At 36.1% G+C, this 16702-nt stretch overlaps 2 pseudogenes; both read right to left on the reverse strand.

Moving 5' to 3' along the window:
• Positions 1-1819: 1819 nt before the first annotated feature.
• On the reverse strand, positions 1820-4474 carry LOC128867824 (poly(A) polymerase type 3-like; annotated as a pseudogene).
• Positions 4475-14043: 9569 nt separating this feature from the next.
• Positions 14044-16571, reverse strand: LOC128867207 (poly(A) polymerase type 3-like; annotated as a pseudogene).
• Between the last annotated feature and the right edge of the window lie 131 nt (positions 16572-16702).

Raw genomic sequence — 16702 nt, forward strand, 5'->3', positions numbered from 1 at the left:
TTCTCATTTTCGTCTTTTAATTCACGACAAAGTGCTTCTAAATCGTTTAGTTTTTGTATTAAGACTGTTATATCGAAGGTTTTAGTGTTTTTAGACGTTATTCCACCGCCTGGCGGCGGAGTGCGAGCAGTTAACATTATAATTTATTTATTATTAATAATTATTATTATTGTTTATTATTATTATTTATTATAAATTATTATTATCGATAATTAATGTAGTCTTAATGTATTTATTATAAATTTTTCTTATCTATTAATAATTTTTTTTTTTTTTTTTTTTTTTTTTTTTTTTTTTTTTTTTTATCACTTAGAACCTCCCTAATCCACAAATCACACTTCACTACCTGCGCCCTGCGTTATACTGCATGACTGCACTATACTGCACTTGTGGTTTCGATCTTAGCTAACACCTGTACGCCTAGACCTGTTCCACTTTTGGGTGACGAGCTCAGCTGTATTTGACAGTTTACCAAAGCGTTTTGATGTCTTTGCTATCTCGTTCACGTGCGAAAGCACTCACTCAAATTGTTAATTTTGTGAAAACTTTCACAGCCAAATTGAATTTTGTTTTAAGATTCCTGGCAATGCACAGTAGAACTACGCCGACACTCGCGACTACGTACAGACTTTATAACGCACTTCCCGGGTAGGTTACTTATGGAATCCCAACTAAGGGCTTTATATATCCTATATATTTTGATTTTTTTTTTTCCGGACACCTCTCTGAACACAACTTCGTCAATTCTGTCTTTGTTGCTGTCCGTCCATTTTATTGTATATTGTATTGTATTTATTGTCCATTTTATTGTATATTGTATTGTATTTATTTAGCGGTTATGGTATGTCGTTCTCTTGTTCAAAAGGTAGTCACTTTCTGCTATCTCATCTACTATTTCGTTCCCCATAATACCTTTGTGACCAGGTACCCAGTAGATATGCAGCCTACTGTTTGCGGCTAGCCTTTCTATGGCCTCCCTGCTCCGTCGAACATTTTTGGATTTAATACAATATGAGCTTATTGCTTTTATTGACTGTCCACGTATATATTAATTGTTGAGTTCTTTTTTTCTAGTGTAGGCTAGCTCCGTGACTTTCCCCACAGCAAAAACTTCCGCTTGGAAAATACTGCTGTGGTCTGGCAGCTTGATAAGCTGCCTTATCCCTTGTTTTGAGCTGTAAATACCCGGAATTGAGCTGTAAATAAATTACGGAATTGGTATCATATTAATTTTTACTAATTTCCTGTTGTCAGACTTATTTGACTCATGAACTCCGCAAACTTATCATTTTCTTTTACTTGTCTATTTGTACATATATGTATGTATCTCGCGTATAAACCTCGCTAAGTCTCCCATTTTCACCCGAAGGGAAGAATGCTAGAGCGACTACCAAACTATCACTCTGGATGTCGAAAGTTTTTGAATGTTTGAGTTATGAAAGATTTATAAAACAAACTCCCAATTTATTGGCATACATACTTACTATTAGAGAATACTCGTTTTCAATAAAAATCAATCTCAGTTTTGTTTCACTAAAATTTGTTTATTTGTCATTTCTAAATAAAAATTGTACAGCTAAAGTCAAGTGGATCTATAGAAATCAAATTGATTTTCTCATATGGATGGATGGACAAAGTGTATAGAAATTTATGTGAAACTATTTTCATACGGATGACCACACATGTGGAATTTTGGTTGAATGATGAATACTTAAATTTAATATTAATATTTAAATTGACTTTTGAACCAACAATTTGGTAAGCGACAGATAGAATTTTTTTTTTATTGTAATTTTTTTTGTTTTCGTTTTTTTTTGTGTTTTCCTATATCACTTAATAATAACTATATAACTAAGTTAAAAAGCAGTTTGTAAATAACTGTTGTTTACATAAGAATCTAAGACTTTTAATAAATCACAATAAAATACACTAAAAACATGAATACAGTTTAATACAGTGATAAAAAATATTTTAGCGAAATAATACATAAGTCTGCAGCCAAGTTGTTGGTGAGGTGTCTACTAAATATGGAAAATGTATCATTTCGCGCTCTCTCCAAAGATATGAGGTTTTTCCGCCCTCACAACATAACGAATTTCCCAAAATATTTGATCTCTCAGTTAGAATTCTACTTTAATCTTCCGAACTCGTCGATTCACTCAAGCGCGCTCTTTTAGCCGCAGGCTCTTTCTGTGTTGACAAATCCGTCAACAATCGTTTACAATTGGCTGAAATGGAGTTATTGAAACTACTTTCTTGTTCCATGGACCTGCGTTCACGTTTCAACAAATCCGTATCCAAATACTGCGAAAGCGATTTACGCTTCACGTATTGCGCATCGATATTCATACCATCTCTGAACATTTGTATTTTTATCTAAAATTAGAGAAAAACCAATTTAATAAATAAATAATTTTTTTAGATTGAAACTAATTCAATAAGCAAAACAATTTCAATTTTAAATCATGTCAAAAAATCGTCTCTACTCACCGCATGCATTATAACACTTTCGACGAAATATTTAATTGTTTGCGTAAGGTCCACATTCAAATTCTCTGTACGTTCGAATTCTAAGCCGATGAACCACATCGAACAGAATGGCGCTGTACAAACTGGTGGATCGCCGTTGGGCTGTGTTTTATCCTACTCACTTCCGCTGTTATTTAGTGTGACGGCAGCGCCTTTCTTATAATCAAAACATGTAGGATTTGCATGTGCCAATGCAATATGATGAGTGCGCTCTAGATTACATACCAATAGACGAATCCTTGATTCGACTAAACCACACCACTCCAACTGATCGTCACTGGTTTGCGATGTAACCAAAACCGCTATAAAGTGGCGGTATCTTAAAAGGAGTACAGAGAAAAGTGATGTCATTTATAAGTGAAAATAATACTTAGTTAAATATAATATAAATATTCGTACTTATAAAAGAAGCTGGGCGCTTCGAAGAGTCGATCCCATTAATTATCTCTTCTACGATAATCTTTCCTCTACTGAACTCATTCAGTAAAATTTTTTTTGTTGATTCCGACACATTAAAGGTTGAGTTCTGTTGTGGATATGCCGGCGTTATAATGGGCATTAGATGGTACCTATCCGCACCGTTAACACGTGGATCCCAAACCTTAGAGAAATAAGTAATTAGCAATTGTTTAGCGATATGCAATTGTTTGCGGTTTGTGCTTATTCATAATACTTACCGGAAATCGCAAATCAACGTCGACAGGTCGTTTAAGCAGTACGGGTTTTGGCCACTTCCAGAGAGACAGGATCAAAAAAAATTTGTGTATGAGAGTAGAAGGTGTTGCATTTGGATACAATTGGCAAGTGCGCGCTACTAACATCGCCCACGTCACACCACCAAAGTAGCCCAAAGAATTGGAGTAAACTCCGTGTTCTGCAATTTCAGAAACAAACAAAACATTATAATATTGTAATTATGTAACGTCTCAGAAATTTTTAAACTTTTATACTTACTTTTCGCCCACAATTTGATGGAGCGCAACGTTAATCGGAAATTCTCCACATTCGGCACCAGCGCCAATATTTCGTCTGTCACACGACAGCCATTCAAACTGCGCACCGAAAATTGATCCAAATTCTTAAGCAGATAATCATCGCTTAGATCAAGATCATCGGGTATCTCTTTCAGTGATAGACGCGCAAATACCAAATCAATTTCAATTCCATCAAATTTCATTTTTATGACTGGCACGAAGGCTTCTTCCACTGAACGACATTCGGTCACTTCGGATTGGTTTTTTAGTAACTCAAAAAAGGACGTAAAAAATTCAGTGCGTTCTATGTTGCGTGGTGCGACAAAGAGTGCGTCAATATCAGCGCCCTTATGGTGTACACCCAAACGATATGAACCGAAAGTGTAAACTTTCGCACCGAGCTTTTCGGCAACTGCCTCGGGTACATTCTTTGCCATTGATGCAACTTTAACCCATTGTTTGGCAAGCGTATTAAGTTTAGCCAAAATCTGCACACGACGATTAAGCTCATTTTGATTCTCAAACACCTTAAATGGCTGTAATGCTTTGCATAATGCCTCTGTTCTTTGCAGTTCTTCAATAGTAGGCTCATCCCAGCTGATGGCGGATGTCAAGCCCATCTGTTTGGCGCGCTGCTGCTGTTCCGGATGCGATGCACTATTTCCGTTTTTGAAATTATAATCTGCAAAGCGCAGCCAATCCTTTGCTGAGTTGGCGACGACATTCTGTGAATGCGAACTTGAGTTCGAGAAGAAAGCGCTGGAAGAAAGAAGAGAAGCGAGTTTAGTTAACATTTCCAACTAAGGTAGCTATATGGTATTTGTAAAAAATATATATTTACCTTCTATCTGCCAATGGTTTTCGGCAAGAAATCATTCTTATTAAGTTATGCAATTTTATTTTTAAACAAATTTTTAATTTTATTTTGAAACAAACTTTTTGAGCGCACTGAAACACTGTGAAATGTTGCACTTGCTAGTCAACCGCGTTATGACTCTAAAAGGTGTGTAAGATCAGCTTTTATGCACTGCAGAAGGGCTTAACTTGCACCACATGTGGAATTTCCACCTACCTGTTGTTGCGGGTGCACAATTAATAGCACCGTTACCTTTTGCCTGCGCTACCTTGCCTGCGATCCTTTTTTATTGTTAAGAATTTACGTAATAGCGAAAGAGATTATTTTCAGCGATGAGACACTTAAAAATCCCGAATCCTTTTCTTTGTTCAATTAAGGACGAAACTGTAACTCAGCCATTTACTTTTCAAACCAGTCTTTTGTGTGTGGTCAAACCCAAACATACATATGTGTGTATGTGTAGACTACGCGCTTTTCGTTTCATTAAAAATCAGACTCATAGAAATTTAATTTGCTTTGCCTTTATTTATTTGTTTACATGTGGACCCCATTTTCTAGAAATTTTGGGTGTGTCTATTCGTAGAAATATTTAAAACTAGGAAATACCAAACGTACGTTGCTACGCCCTAAACAATAAACAGTTTGAAATTTTCATTTGTTGTTCAATGCTTATGCCAATATAATTTTTACCGGGTTTTGCAATTTTTCAGAGCAAATTAATGCTAAAATACAAGGTGGCCCTTAGGCCCTTATTATGAGCAACATTCGATCTTCGACTGTAGTCGAAAGTGCTGATCGAACGAATTTTCATTTGGTATTATGGTGCTCATTCGTTGAAGAATAGGACTATTGTGAATTTCGATCGCTCGACGCATTTACAATAGATAATTTTTCTCAGCTGGTACAGCAAATCAAAATAAAAGAAAAACCGATTGTGTTGAAATTCTTTGCTAACAACATTTTTAAAAGTTAAAAAAAGTATTTTTTGTGAAAATGAGTACAACGGAGTTGTGGTTCGACGATTCATCGGACGATGAAAGATTAGTGAACTAGCTAGAAGTAGAAAACAGTTGAGGGGCGCATCCAACTCCCTAGAAATGGCTTCCACTGAGTAAGTTTAGAATTTTCAAAATGTGTTGACGTACTTAATATTACAGAAATTTCCTTACAGATTTTTATAGAACTTTAGATTATCTAAAGAGGCGTTTATGAACCTACTGTCCAGTACAGAAAACCAGTTGCAGCAGTGCACCCGAGCCAAATCCATTCCAAATATATTAAAGCTAGCCACAGTTCTGCGATTTTGTGCTCAGGGATCGTACCAATTGAGTATTGGTAATGAAGGTATGCTAGGACTTGCTCAACCCGCTGTGTACGATGATGCTGAAGATTTTGAAGTGGAGTCAAATAACGGAGAAGTAGAAAACATAAGAAATGAAATTTTGAGAATATTATAGAAAAATCTAAAAAGTATTAAATAGAAACCTTTACGCCACAGTTTCTGTTTTATTTTTGTTATAAATTTTCTTTATTCAATTATTCGTCATTCGAAAAAAATATGTATTTCAGTTCCTCTACGTATTTCAGCCCATACCTACCAAGGGAAAATAAAAATGTATTTCTATAAACATCACAAAAAAAAAACCATTATTAAGCTTAATCCCTTTTGCTGCCGTTCTCACTGGTGGTCCCAAGCAATTCAGCTCCGTTGTAAATTCCTAATATACAATTTTTTTTGCTGCTTGAACTTTGGTGCAAATCCCTTTTGCGAATTGTGGATTCGCCTTTCTAATTGTTGTTTGGTACTCACGACTTTCGACCTGCATAAAATTAACAAAATTAGTACAATATATATTTATTATTTGGTTACTATAAAACCATAAATAATCGCAAACAACTTACACTTTAACAAATTTTCCCACAATACGCTACACGATCGAAAGCAAAATTGCATTCGACTCTAAATTCGGTAAACAACGAAAATTTCGATAGGGTTGCACCGCTCATAATACCAAATTGACATTCGATTTTCGATCTTCGACAACCAGCGAATATCGAAGATCGAATGTAACTCATAATAGGGGCCTTAGTTTCTGGGACCGCGGGCGAAACTTGCGCTAGTGCCCAAGACGAAATAGCCAACGTGCTCCCCTATTGTAGTTGGTGTTGGTGTAGCGGCATGAACATTCCCCACACATGTAAGGGGAATGTACAGAAACAAAAATAAATTTATTTGGAAATAATGTTAAACGAAACGTCAAACGTCTTAAGGACAAGAGTTCTTACCGCAATCCACAAAAAAAATAGAAAAACAATGAAACACGGTTGCGGCAGCGTAATGATCTGGGGATGCTTCTCTTGGTATGGAGTAGAACCTTCTCCCCTCATAACAAATAAAATGGACAAGTATACATACAACGGCATACTTCATGAAGTGATGCCATCATTTGCCAAGTCCCGGCTTTTGTCTAAAACTAACTACGTACAAGATCCCTATCCGACCAATCTTAACGCATGGATGTGAGGTATAGATTCTTAAAGTTGCTGACTGCGCACTGATTGCTAGCATAGAAAAAAAATGTTAACAACGATTTTTGGGCAAATAGGAATGGATGATGGTACCTATAGAATACGGGACAATTCCGAACTAAACGAACGTCAGAACGAGACAGCTGTGCGTTTTGTTAAAGCGCAGGTCATAAGATGGTTAAGTCATGTTACCCGTATGCCTGCTGACTGTGCCGTGAAGAGAGGCAAAGACAGATCGAGGAACCGATGAATTTTGTGCAGGAGTTTACTTCAGAGACGTTTCAAGTACTCAGCATTGAAAAGGATTTTTGTTTCTTTTTTTCAAGAACTTGAGCTTTTCGAACCACTTTTCCTACTTGACCTGACAGCAAAGTAGGTAAGCAGAAGAGTACTCGTTACTTTCAAATCTCGCTTTTGTAGATAGTCAAAAATGTCGCAGCTGCACTCAATCACATAGACAGCACGGCTTCAATCTATACTGAGTTCCGGCATATCGTGATGATGCTTTGAAAAATCGAGAATCTCAAGTGGGACGATAACGGATGGGGCAGAGTTTAAGGAATCGAATCACGCAAATTTTATTATTTCTTTAGCAAAAGGTTTTAAACGCAACAATGCAGGTATTAAGCTAGAAGCTCTCAGGAATAGACTGATGTTATTAGTTAACTTTACGTTCAATCAAAGCTAACAAATAGGTACACATTTGCTTTACTTAGTTGGTATATTTTCCAATCAAACATTAAAATGTTTACTTAACATAGTAATTATTTAATAATAGAACTGCTTATTTAACGGATTCGGGAAATATTGGCAACAAGACACGCATAGACCTTTTGGTCCCTAGCGAAGATGGAGACCGACCTCTATGAATACCGACAGTAGACATCATGTAGGATGTCATGGCGAATCTAAGCAGCGCTGGGAGATCCGCTTTTGAGACGTCCTCCAGACCCTCAAACAATGGGGCTCCAAGGCATTTTAAAGGCGTTTTTAATAATGCCGGACAAATGCACAGAAGGTGTTCTAAAGTTTCCTCAACATCCTCTCTGAATTTCCTGCCTTTGTCCGTGTTAGCAATCCCTATCTTGTACGCATGTGCAGTCAAAAGATTATGACCTGTTAGCATACCTATGGTAGTTCTGCAGTCCTTTCGCGAGAGCGTAAGTACGAATTGAGTCAGTTTTTTGTCGTTAGTTCTACACATGACTTTTGCTGTTTTGCATGTGGTCAGATTAGTCCACCTAGCTTCCACTCGCCTTTTCATGTAGTCGTCCATTTTGTTTTTATTTTTTTTTTTTTTTTTTATTACAAACATAGATACAATATAAAATACATAACAATGTTTGTTGGCACTGCAACTAGTTACAGATAAACTAACGAGCAGTACAATTTTGGTAACATAAATAAAATTTTGTGAAGAGATTTTCATAGTCCCTTCCTTAAGTTAACAGCCATCATGCCAGATCATGTGGTTTAATTCGATGCAGTCGTCGAGTTAGGCCTGAGGTGTTGAGCAGATTGCTAGCTTCCTCGTTCACGTGCCTTTGAAGCCTATGGGAGTGGGCTTCTGCTTGTTTTTTAATTTCTTCAGCGACCGTAGGGATATTGAGGTCACGATGAATATCCTTATTGCGAACGAACCAAGGTGCGTTGAAAATATCTCGAAGGATTTTATTCTGGAGTCGTTGAAGTATATTTATATTACTTTGACTGGCGCAACCCCATAATTGCGCGCCATAGGACCACACTGGTTTTATAATTTGTTTATATATCGCTATTTTGTTATATATGGATAGCTTTGATCTTCGTCCAATTAGCCATTTAATTTGTATTACCTTCAGATGGATTTCATGCCGTTTGAGTTTTATATGCTCCTTCCATCGAAGCTTAGCATCAAGCGTCATGCCAAGTTATTTTGCAGTGTTTGCATGTGGTATTGCGGCACCTAGCAGCATTATTGGATAATGATTCACTTTTTTGTTGGTGAAGTTTACATGTATTGACTTGGTATTGTTCAATTTTATGCGCCAAGTTTTCGTCCATTCTTCAATAGCGTTTGTTGCAATTTGAAGTTTGGTTGCAGCTTCTTCAGCACTTTTTCCAATTGCTAGGATGGCAGTGTCGTCGGCGAAAGTGGCGATCAAGCTATTCGAGGGTATCGGCAAGTCTCTGGTGTATAAAAGGTATAAGAGCGGACCAAGAATGCTTCCTTGCGGCACACCAGCATTTATTTCTTCAAGGTCAGAGTATTCATTTCCTTGTTTAACGCGAAAGTAGCGTTCACTCAGATACGACTTTAGGAGGGCGCAAAAACCGCTTGGAAGGCAGGTATTTAGTTTGTTATTTAAACCGTCATGCCAAACCTTGTCGAAAGCTTGTGCGACGTCCAAGAATACTGCTGAACACACTTATTCTGTTCAAAAGAGTTTTCAATTTCGGCTGTGATTCTATGCACCTGATCGATGGTTGAGTGCTTACACCGAAAGCCAAATTGATGCGAAGGTAACAAATCTTTAGAGTCGATAATTGGCGTCAACCGATTGAGGATGAGCTTTTCAAATAGCTTACCAATTTGAGGCAGCAACGAGATTGGTCTGTACGAGGAAACAAGATGTAGATCTTTTCCCGGTTTCGGAATCATTATCATTTCCGCAACTTTCCACAGGGTTGGAACATAGTGAAGCTGAATTGAATGATTAAATAACTTTACTAATTTAACCAAACTTATGTAGGGTAACTTTTTTAAAACCTCAGCTGTAATTAAATCGAATCCGGGCGCTTTTTTATCTTTTAGTTGTTTTATTTCCCTTTTGAGTTCTTTTATAGTAATGAATGAAATAGGAGTGTTTTCATCTACAGTATGAGTATACAAATTGTCAGATTGATTTTCGTTGGGTTGGAAAGTTTCTGTTAAGTGTTTTGCAAAAGCTACTGCCTTGTCTTTGTCACTTTTTGCCCATGTATTATTATCTCTTTTGATTGGAGGAACATGACAATTTGGTCTTTTCAAATATTTAGTACACTTCCAAAGTGAGTAGTCACCTTTTTTATCAGATCTCAAGCTTGAAAGGTATTGATTTATTGATTCATTTTTAATACAATTTATTTCATTATTTAATTCTTGTGATGCTTTGTTGAGCTTGGTTTTGTCACTAGGGGAACGAGTATGTTGCCATTTTCGCCGTAATTTTCTTTTGTTTGTGATGAGCTGCTTAATTTCTTTGGGGTAGTTAGCTCCATTTGTTACCCTTTTGAAATTGGGTGTACTCATCCAGGCAGCTTTCTGGATTTCTTGGACAAACCTTTGAACTTCTTCTTCTAGTTGATCTTTGGTGGTTACTAAGAAGTCATTTTGTTGAATGTTTTGAAGAATTTTTGCAAAGGATTTCCAGTCAGTATTTTTATTATTGAGCGTCGGTTTACTTTCTTTCTCGATTATTGTTTCACTGATAGTTAAGAATATTGGTGAATGATCAGAATTGAGATCAGAACCTTCGGCTATTTGAATAAAATTCGTTGACAGTTTTTTTACAATGAAAAAGTCGATCAGGTCCGGAGTTTTATTGACATCAGTTGGCCAATATGTTGGTTTCGCCGTAGAAATGAAGTCACATCCAGTTTCTCGCGCTGCTTTGTACAACTCACGTCCTTTCACTGTGGTTAAACGTGATCCCCAACAAACATTTTTTGCGTTAAAATCTCCACCAATTACGAACTTAAATTTGTGCATGTTGATGAGTTTCTTGTATTCTTCTGAAGATATATTGTATCTTGGTGGACAATATATGGCAGTGATTGAAAGTGGTTGGTTTTTTGTTTGGATTGTTACAGTTGTGGCTTGGAATATTTCTGTACTTAAATTGACATCTTCGTACTGCTCAATATTTTTCTTAATAATTACGGCACTACCACCCCTTGGACAGTTGCTTGGGTGTGTAGTGTGGTAGATATTATAATGCTTGAATTCAATGTGCGATTGTTTGGTAAAGTGCGTTTCAGAAATAAGACAGACGTCAATATGTTCTAATTCTAATAAAATTTGTAATTCATTTTTGTGATTTTTTAAGCCGTTCGCATTCCATGCCATAATTCTCAGCATATCAGTCATTGTGTTTGTTACCTTTGGACAGTATTTGTTTTTCAAGATCATTTAACCGTTTATGGAGGCTTTTGTTGAAATCTTCTTGATTATTCAATTTGAGAAGTATTTGGGCAAGAATCTGGTCATTGTTTGTTATTTTGTTTGATATCGCAATCTTCTTATCTTCTTTGAGAATTTCAGCAAAAGATGGTTTTTTTGTTTTCACAGCATTTATTTTAGTAACTTTATTTATAGTATCGATAACTTTATTACTATGATTTGGCATTTGTTGTTTATTCCTGTTCTTATCACGGATTTTTTGCAAGTCTTTCGCGACTATACATCCCCTGTAATTAGCGGGATGGTTTTCCCCGCAGTTGCAACACTTTGGGTTTTGGTCTGACGGTTTTTTACATTCAAATGTACTATGTTTTCCACTGCACTTTACACATCTTGGAGTTTTGTTACAGTAGTTCTTGGTATGACCAAATGCTTGACAACTTTTGCATTGGGGAATCAGATTTGATGCTTTGACAGGTTCAATAACAACGATTGAGTGGAGCACATGGTTTATTTTGTAAATCTTGTTGATATCTTCACTGGGATCAAAAGTAACCATAAACATATTTAAAGGTTCTTTACTTTTCCATTTTAGCTTGTTCACAGCATTTAAAACGTTAAAGCCTTGATCATTTAGGTCAGCTATAATTGCTTCAGGTTCACAAGTGTGATGCAGGTTTTTTATCATCACTTTAATTGGTCGCGTTTGCTTATTTTGGTACGAAAACCAGGATATTTCTGATTCTGTTAGCATTTTAGTTACTGACCTATAGTCGTCACTGTGTGTAACATTTATTTTGTATATATCATTGTTTAATAATTTTAGAGTGAATGGGTTTTTAATCAAATTTTCTATTGCGATACTTAGTTTTTGATAGTTAGTGATATTTGATACCATGATAGGCGGAGGACGAGGTTCATATTTTTGGTTGCCATTTTTCGCGGCGGAGATTTCAAACACGGGGGGATCGTTTACAGTGTGCTTATCGGATACTAGATATACAGGAGATCCTTCAGCTTTCCGTTTCTTATTGGGTCTTTTATTTTTCTTTAAAATCCAATCGGTTTCTAAAGCTAATTCCTCTTCATCAGTTTCATATGTTACTTTGACCTCGTTATTTGTTTGTTTGGAAGCATAAGCACTAGTAAAACTTCTATTTTCAAGCTTAAGTTTCTCATTTTCGTCTTTTAATTCACGACAAAGTGCTTCTAAATCGTTTAGTTTTTGTATTAAGACTGTTATATCGAAGGTTTTAGTGTTTTTAGACGTTATTCCACCGCCTGGCGGCGGAGTGCGAGCAGTTAACATTATAATTTATTTATTATTAATAATTATTATTATTGTTTATTATTATTATTTATTATAAATTATTATTATCGATAATTAATGTAGTCTTAATGTATTTATTATAAATTTTTCTTATCTATTAATAATTTTTTTTTTTTTTTTTTTTTTTTTTTTTTTTTTTTTTTTTTATCACTTAGAACCTCCCTAATCCACAAATCACACTTCACTACCTGCGCCCTGCGTTATACTGCATGACTGCACTATACTGCACTTGTGGTTTCGATCTTAGCTAACACCTGTACGCCTAGACCTGTTCCACTTTTGGGTGACGAGCTCAGCTGTATTTGACAGTTTACCAAAGCGTTTTGATGTCTTTGCTATCTCGTTCACGTGCGAAAGCACTCACTCAAATTGTTAATTTTGTGAAAACTTTCACAGCCAAATTGAATTTTGTTTTAAGATTCCTGGCAATGCACAGTAGAACTACGCCGACACTCGCGACTACGTACAGACTTTATAACGCACTTCCCGGGTAGGTTACTTATGGAATCCCAACTAAGGGCTTTATATATCCTATATATTTTGATTTTTTTTTTCCGGACACCTCTCTGAACACAACTTCGTCAATTCTGTCTTTGTTGCTGTCCGTCCATTTTATTGTATATTGTATTGTATTTATTGTCCATTTTATTGTATATTGTATTGTATTTATTTAGCGGTTATGGTATGTCGTTCTCTTGTTCAAAAGGTAGTCACTTTCTGCTATCTCATCTACTATTTCGTTCCCCATAATACCTTTGTGACCAGGTACCCAGTAGATATGCAGCCTACTGTTTGCGGCTAGCCTTTCTATGGCCTCCCTGCTCCGTCGAACATTTTTGGATTTAATACAATATGAGCTTATTGCTTTTATTGACTGTCCACGTATATATTAATTGTTGAGTTCTTTTTTTCTAGTGTAGGCTAGCTCCGTGACTTTCCCCACAGCAAAAACTTCCGCTTGGAAAATACTGCTGTGGTCTGGCAGCTTGATAAGCTGCCTTATCCCTTGTTTTGAGCTGTAAATACCCGGAATTGAGCTGTAAAAAAATTACGGAATTGGTATCATATTAATTTTTACTAATTTCCTGTTGTCAGACTTATTTGACTCATGAACTCCGCAAACTTATCATTTTCTTTTACTTGTCTATTTGTACATATATGTATGTATCTCGCGTATAAACCTCGCTAAGTCTTCCATTTTCACCCGAAGGGAAGAATGCTAGAGCGACTACCAAACTATCACTCTGGATGTCGAAAGTTTTTGAATGTTTGAGTTATGAAAGATTTATAAAACAAACTCCCAATTTATTGGCATACATACTTACTATTAGAGAATACTCGTTTTCAATAAAAATCAATCTCAGTTTTGTTTCACTAAAATTTGTTTATTTGTCATTTCTAAATAAAAATTGTACAGCTAAAATCAAGTGGATCTATAGAAATCAAATTGATTTTCTCATATGGATGGATGGACAAAGTGTATAGAAATTTATGTGAAACTATTTTCATACGGATGACCACATGTGGAATTTTGGTTGAATGATGAATACTTAAATTTAATATTAATATTTAAATTGACTTTTGAACCAACAATTTGGTAAGCGACAGATAGAATAGTATATATATATATTTTTTTTTTATTTTTTTTGTTTTTCTGTTTTCGTTTTTTTTTTTTGTTTTTTCCTATATCACTTAATAATAATTATATAACTAAGTTAAAAAGCAGTTTGTAAATAACTGTTGTATACATAAGAATCTAAGACTTTTAATAAATCACAATAAAATACACTAAAAACATGAATACAGTTTAATACAGTGATAAAAAATATTTTTGCGAAATAATACATAAGTCTGCAGCCAAGTTGTTGGTGAGGTGTCGACTAAATATGGAAAATGTATCATTTCGCGCTCTCTCCAAAGATATGAGGTTTTTCCGCCCTCACAACATAACGAATTTCCCAAAATATTGGATCTCTCAGTTAGAATTCTACTTTAATCTTCCGAACTCGTCGATTCACTCAAGCGCGCTCTTTTAGCCGCAGGCTCTTTCTGTGTTGACAAATCCGTCAACAATCGTTTACAATTGGCTGAAATGGAGTTATTGAAACTACTTTCTTGTTCCATGGACCTGCGTTCACGTTTCAACAAATCCGTATCCAAATACTGCGAAAGCGATTTACGCTTCACGTATTGCGCATCGATATTCATACCATCTCTGAACATTTGTATTTTTATCTAAAATTAGAGAAAAACCAATTTAATAAATAAATAATTTTTTTAGATTGAAACTAATTCAATAAGCAAAACAATTTCAATTTTAAATCATGTCAAAAAATCGTCTCTACTCACCGCATGCATTATAACACTTTCGACGAAATATTTAATTGTTTGCGTAAGGTCCACATTCAAATTCTCTGTACGTTCGAATTCTAAGCCGATGAACCACATCGAACAGAATGGCGCTGTACAAACTGGTGGATCGCCGTTGGGCTGTGTTTTATCCTACTCACTTCCGCTGTTATTTAGTGTGACGGCAGCGCCTTTCTTATAATCAAAACATGTAGGATTTGCATGTGCCAATGCAATATGATGAGTGCGCTCTAGATTACATACCAATAGACGAATCCTTGATTCGACTAAGCCACACCACTCCAACTGATCGTCACTGGTTTGCGATGTAACCAAAACCGCTATAAAGTGGCGGTATCTTAAAAGGAGTACAGAGAAAAGTGATGTCATTTATAAGTGAAAATAATACTTAGTTAAATATAATATAAATATTCGTACTTATAAAAGAAGCTGGGCGCTTCGAAGAGTCGATCCCATGAAGCGCGACCATTCATAATCTCTTCTACGATAATCTTTCCTCTGCTGAACTCATTCAGTAAAACTTTTTTTGTTGATTCCGACACATTAAAGGTTGAGTTCTGTTGTGGATATGCCGGCGTTATAATGGGCATTAGATGGTACCTATCCGCACCGTTAACACGTGGATCCCAAACCTTAGAGAAATAAGTAATTAGCAATTGTTTAGCGATATGCAATTGTTTGCGGTTTGCGCTTATTCATAATACTTACCGGAAATCGCAAATCAACATCGACAGGTCGTTTAAGCAGTACGGGTTTTGGCCACTTCCAGAGAGACAGGATCAAAAAAAATTTGTGTATGAGAGTAGAAGGTGTTGCATTTGGATACAATTGGCAAGTGCGCGCCACTAACATCGCCCACGTCACACCACCAAAGTAGCCCAAAGAATTGGAGTAAACTCCGTGTTCTGCAATTTCAGAAACAAACAAAACATTATAATATTGTAATTATGTAACGTCTCAGAAATTTTTAAACTTTTATACTTACTTTTCGCCCACAATTTGATGGGCGCCAATATTTCGTCTGTCACACGACAGCCATTCAAACTGCGCACCGAAAATTGATCCAAATTCTTAAGCAGATAATCATCGCTTAGATCAAGATCATCGGGTATCTCTTTCAGTGATAGACGCGCAAATACCAAATCAATTTCAATTCCATCAAATTTCATTTTTATGACTGGCACAAAGGCTTCTTCCACTGAACGACATTCAGTCACTTCGGATTGGTTTTTTAGTAACTCAAAAAAGGACGTAAAAAATTCAGTGCGTTCTATGTTGCGTGGTGCGACAAAGAGTGCGTCAATATCAGCGCCCTTATGGTGTACACCCAAACGATATGAACCGAAAGTGTAAACTTTCGCACCGAGCTTTTCGGCAACTGCCTCTGGCACATTCTTTGCCATTGATGCAACTTTAACCCATTTTTTGGCAAGCGTATTAAGTTTAGCCAAAATCTGCACACGACGATTAAGCTCATTTTGATTCTCAAACACCTTAAATGGCTGTAATGCTTTGCGTAATGCCTCTGTTCTTTGCAGTTCTTCAATAGTAGGCTTATCCCAGCTGATGGCGGATGTCAAGCCCATCTGTTTGACGCGCTGCTGCTGTTCCGGATGCGATGCACTATTTCCGTTTTTGAAATTATTATCTGCAAAGCGCAGCCAATCCTTTGCTGAGTTGGCGACGACATTCTGTGAATGCGAACTTGAGTTCCAGAAGAAAGCGCTAGAAAAAATAAGAGAAGCGAGTTTAGTTAACATTTCCAACTAAGGTAGCTATATGGTATTTGTAAAAAATATATATTTACCTTCTATCTGCCAATGGTTTTCGGCAAGAAATCATTCTTATTTAGTTATGCAATTTTATTTTTAAACAAATTTTTAATTTTATTTTGAAACAAATTTTTTGAGCGCACTGAAACACTGTGAAATGTTGCACTTGCTAGTCAACCGCGTTATGACTCTAAAAGGTGT

This window comes from Anastrepha ludens, chromosome 6, assembly GCF_028408465.1.
Source record: "Anastrepha ludens isolate Willacy chromosome 6, idAnaLude1.1, whole genome shotgun sequence".
Taxonomy (NCBI): Eukaryota; Metazoa; Arthropoda; class Insecta; order Diptera; family Tephritidae; genus Anastrepha; species Anastrepha ludens.